The 5566-nt window shown below is 36.0% G+C and overlaps 1 long non-coding RNA gene across 1 annotated transcript; it reads left to right on the top strand.

Annotated features, from left to right (window-relative positions):
• The first annotated feature begins 296 nt into the window (after positions 1–296).
• On the top strand, positions 297–4932 carry LOC134203987 (uncharacterized). Its single transcript, XR_009977744.1, has 3 exons — positions 297–387; positions 4223–4518; positions 4762–4932. It is a non-coding gene; the product is annotated as an uncharacterized LOC134203987 (long non-coding RNA).
• Positions 4933–5566: the final 634 nt, after the last annotated feature.

Raw genomic sequence — 5566 nt, 5'->3', positions numbered from 1 at the left:
TGGAACTGAAAATGTTTTTATTCAGGGTTCGGGTTGGCACTGACCCAGGTTTAAAAACGAATTCGACATTAGATTCAAGCATTTATCGTTAGTATTACCACACGAGCTTAGATCAATTCACCTATTTATGGGTACTTCATTTACCCATATTTAGGTAATGCGAATTTTACTTATATTATGGGTGGAATGCACTAAGTTTATCAGTAAATTTTACTCATTTTATTATAAAAGTGGCTCAACCCATATATGAGTAAACGAATTTACCCATATTTGGTTGAAAATATTTGAGCGTCCTTGTTTTCCTGAAAATGATCTTTTGCTGTTCGGCAGGCAGTACAAGTGCAAAATCAACAAATAAATTTCTGTGGATTCATTAGCTAATAAACGGTAAGTAAATGCAGATTTGTTAACTAATAGATACAGGCATACCTCGATAGTACGTACACCTCCGTAGTTTTAGTGTGCGTACTATCGAAGCAATACAATACTATCAAAGCAAAAAACACCGAACAAAAAATTTTTTTTTGCCTTTCTATTTATTTGGAAGTGGTGTAATGTTTATAAAACTGATCGGAAGCCAAAATTTCGATAGAAGGCTCTGTATTCTAAGCAAATTTATATTTGATATAGTACACAACGGACCAGCATGACTTAGATTTTTCTTGAAATACATATAGCATTGCGCAAACTTATCGTCCTTGTAAATGTGAGGCTATTGTTTTTATGAAATATTGTATGTTAATGCTTCGGAACATCCATAAATTACGTGATATTCGTGACCTTTTAAAGATATGTTACACATCATGCATAATTATGCATGTTACTACAAAAAGTAGTTGATCACAACATTTTTACGTGACGTATTTTATGGATTCCACCTATAGATTTTATGTAAATGAAAAGGTTTAAGGTTGTCCTGCGCTGTCACTGACGTTGCGATTTTATTGGCTCTATTGACGCTTCCTTACCAAAGCGACAAACTGTCAGCTATAGCAACAAACGCATCGCGTTGATTTGAAGGAACCTTCATTATGATTCGTAATTATATACATAAGTACATAACACTAAGATAAGTATGCAGATAACAACAAAAAGTGCGACGTGGGATAATTTTTGGCAACATGGCCACCATTCAATACATTCTCGGCCAAACATAAAGATACTTTTTTTCTGAAAATGTGTGTTTGGAATATCTGAAATTCTACTAGAATTTTTTTCGTGTTTTAGTTTGAAATTATTTCAAAACTTTATTTGAAATTTGTTTTGACATTCATACATATTTTCCTCTGAAAATTCCTTAGGGAATTCATTCAAAAACTTCTTATTTTCAAATTTCTCCTAGATTTGTTTCCGATATTCTTCTAGGTTTTTTTTTCGAGAATATCTCCAGGAAATCCATAGGTGAATCCATCAAGAATTTTCGAAACTCAAACTCAAACCAAGAAATACATCGTGATTTTTTTTTTCAAAAATTACTTTAAGAAATTCTTCAGGGAATCTTTCCGGATACTTCTATTCATTCTGAAACAGGAACTTCCCGGAGCAGATATTAAAGGAATTTTCTGCAGAATAATTTGAGAAAATTCTGTTATAATTCCGAAACGAATTCCCGGATAATTTTTGAAGAACTTTTCGGGGGAACTTTCAAATCGATTTCTGAAGAAGTTCTTGAAGTAATTTCCGGTTAAATTATTGGCGGATTTTTTTGGTAGAATACATGGAGGAATTTCTGGAATAAAAAGTGAGAGAGTTTCTCGAAGAATTTTCGGGGTTATTGTTTTAAGATATTGCTGCAAATTCCTGGAAAAAAAATCTCGGAAAATACTGAAGGGCATTTTGGATGATTTTTTAAAGAAATTTTAAGCGAAGTACCGTAGAAATTTCGAGAATGGCTGCAGGATCTTCCGGGAGAATCCCTTAAATAATTTCCAGAGGAATTTCAAGGGTAATTTTTGTAGGTAATTCCAAAAGAGTTTTGACCAGTGGTGGATATCTGTGAACCTTGTTCACAAAACCCATGCCATGTAAAATACTATTGAACACTTGTTTTGCCTTTTCTTGCCTACCTACTATTCGCAAAGAAAACAGAAAGCGAAAAAATGTCCGTGGAGCTTAGCGGGTCATTCGGGTTAATTTACAAAAAGGTCATAAACCTACATCGGAACATAATTCTCATGGATGTTCGAGCAAGAACACATTTCTCGCTTAACTTTTCAAAAGGACCTAAGTGACATTTTTGCATGAATTATTTGAATACAGCAATCAATAGCTTTCGTGTTGTTCTGTTGATTGCGATATTCAAATTAATTCATGGAAAAAATGTTACCAAATCACTGAAAAGATTAAACGAGATTTATTCATTATTACTGTGTTTATATTAAGTGAAATTTATCCATTTTGTTTGAAGTAACCACAAATACTCGCGATCGTGATTTTACTCGCGAAAAAATACTGCCCTGCTTTTTGTCTTTGCTCTGCCCGTACTCGCGAACAAAGCAAGCAATGCAGGCAGTAGGTTCGAGCGAGTGTGGCATTTCTGGTAGGCCCAATTACACTCTTTTCTTACTCGTGAAGCGAGTATTTCCAGCACTGGTTTTGGCGAAATTTATTTTTTCTAGTCAGATGAATTTGCAGACGATTTTTGCATGGACTTTCCAAGAGAATTCCTGAAAAAAAAAACGGGAACAATTTTCCAGGAGATGTGGCATTTCTGGAAGCATTCCTGGGGCGTGGGTATCAAGGGCTTCCACGTGATTTTCTGAAGAAAATCCGGAAAGACCTCGAAGTAATTGATGGAGAGATCTTGATGGAATCTCTGGAGTAACTCCAGAGAGAATACCCGGAGGAGTTTACATGGGAATTTCTGAATGATTTTCTGGTGGAAGTTCTGGGAAAGGGGATATGGAATTTCTAAGAGAATTCCTAAATGAATTGCTGAAGAAATTACCGCGAAAATAATGGAGGGTATATTTGGAAGGATTAACGGATGGATGTCGGGAGGAATTCCTGTAGGAACTTTCAGAGAAATATCGGGAAAAACTCCCGTAGGAATTCCCGGAGAAACTTCCGCAGGAATTCCTGGAGGAACATCCAGATAAATTCCGGAATACTTGTAATACACGAAATTGATTCACGCTGACTCACGCCAATCACCACCACGCCACTAGCACTGGCTAAAAATGATCCATCACGCCTCACGGTCGATAAAATTTCAATCGGCGCACAGGTCTAGGTAGAATATCCAGTTAAATCATGTATGGAATTTTCGACCAAACTACCAAGGTATCCCAGGGAGAACCCTAGGGAGAAACTACTGTTCCATGATAAACTTTATCGGAATTCTAAGTAAGACGTCTCAGAGGAATTTTCCACCAAATTTTTTTCTCATTTTAGTAACGCTGCTAATTTGTTTCTCAAGAAAAAAAAATTGTTACCGACAAGTGGATAGAATGGAACTAAACTTAATTAAACAGTAAAATATCTTGCCGAAAATTCTATTTTATAAATCACCAATCCCATGATGAAATTAATTTACTCTTCGGGAAAATATTTTCTGGTCTATCAGGTGAACTAATGCATGGGGAAGGGTTCTAGAACTGAAACTAATTTCCTTGATATATAAAATAATTCATAAACTTAATAATTGTTCAATTCAGTGGATAGCTAATCTGCTTTCTAAGACAATTATACCCATAAAATTTCATTTATTGCTGCTAACACTCTTATGCTGATGACATACTCACACGAGTGCGTGTGCGAACGCGTCCAAGACAAAAGAATTCTTCTTGCTGACATTCTGCTTTATGAGGGCTTGGACGTGCTCCGCATCGCTCAGCTGTTTCAGATGTTCCTTCAATTGTTTAAAATGATAGTATAATATGTGTTACGTAAGACTGGTAAACATTTATGACACGCTGCTTTTTCAAAGTTTTGCTACTAAATTCCTTATAAGCTCACGATGGTGTTTAAATCAGTTGTGAAATTATTACGTAACATATGAAGGACCCCCGCATGTGCTATGATCAAAGCATATTCAAATTTTTACTAAAATCGTAAAGAAAATTGAATGAAAAAAAAAATTTTTTGTGTACGTACTATCGAGGTAAAATGTACGTACAATCAGGTACGTACTATCGAGGGAACGCACTACCGAAGGTACGTACTATCGAGGTATGCCTGTATCCTCATTTATTATATCCATCTAATTCTGCATTTTATATAGGTGTCGAAACAAGTTAAGGGGCCACGGACCAAAGGAAAAAATCTCCCAGGAGGAAACAAAGAATCAACCGGTGAACAAATTACCGCACCTGTGGCGTACAACTTAATAAGGATCTCTCAATTGATACCGTAGCCAGTTTACTCCTGAGTAAAGGGGAGAATTGACAATGCCACCATCAAGCAGCCCATCTATAGCCCTGGGATTTCAGCTCACGGAACTGCGAAACCGTAAAATGAAAAGTCAGCCTATCCATCGAATCAGCCGTTGCAGGCCCGTGCCCACCAGCTTCTGTTGTGGTAAGTTTAAATACATTATTCTCAATAGAAAACCGGAAGCTTTTTAACGATCTGCATTTGAAATTTCACATCGGAAATAGTAAATAATTTTCCAATTCGGAGAATCCAAGGGAGACACGCACCACCTCCGAAGAGAAGCATGAATCGTAAAAAAAACACTGTCACTTGAAGGTTCCGGATTTTTATTGAGTAGTGGATCCACAAGTCTAGTTTCACAATGTTTAATATGTTGACTTTTAACAGGACTATAACGACCTCCGTGAATAGATGCTACCCATGTTCCAGCAGCAAACGTTAACACCCGGAAGCATGTCAACTGCGGCGTAATCCTCGGCACCTGCTGTTAGATGCTGGACCTTATTTTAGTGTAAATACCAAGTATTATTGTACTATTATAAAATGCCTCGTTATACTGTTATATTTATACTGTTTTAAATTTCATTTATTTGTTATAATAAAATGATGTATTTCTTAGATTTTTATTGTTTTTGATATTAATATTAGAAAAAATAATTAATAATTAATAATTTCAAACAAAATAAAATCACCCATATTTGGGTAAAGTTTACCAATAAATCACCTCTATTTAACTACCTATATATGGGTAATCTAGGTTTACTCATAAATAGGTAAAGATCAATTCACCCATAAATACGTATGTGCACTTTTCGACGATTTTAGGTATACTTCACCCATATTTGGGTGAACTGAAGTAAGCGTGCAAAGAAACAAACGTCTCACTCAACACATGTTACGTCGTTCACCTTTTTAACGGTTGATTTAATTTTTTGTAGGTGGTCAATCGGCCACCGATGGCGCTTCCATCGATTTTGCTTGTGGTTGACGTTTGCGCACTACCGCCATCTGGTTGCCGTTTGGCCAAACACAGTGATTTTAGCATTGGGCAGCAATGTTTCCGTGACGATGATACTGATTGCATTTTGTTCTAAGTGAGACGTCTGTTTCTCTGTGATATTACGTTTTGAACTAATAGGAAGAAATCCTATCTCAGAGCCATAACACGAAACAATATTTAACGGTACTGTTA

This window comes from Armigeres subalbatus, unplaced genomic scaffold, assembly GCF_024139115.2.
Source record: "Armigeres subalbatus isolate Guangzhou_Male unplaced genomic scaffold, GZ_Asu_2 Contig31, whole genome shotgun sequence".
NCBI lineage: Eukaryota > Metazoa > Arthropoda > Insecta > Diptera > Culicidae > Armigeres > Armigeres subalbatus.
The sequence above is the reverse complement of the archived record's forward strand: the minus strand, read 5'-3'. Positions and strand labels throughout refer to the sequence as shown.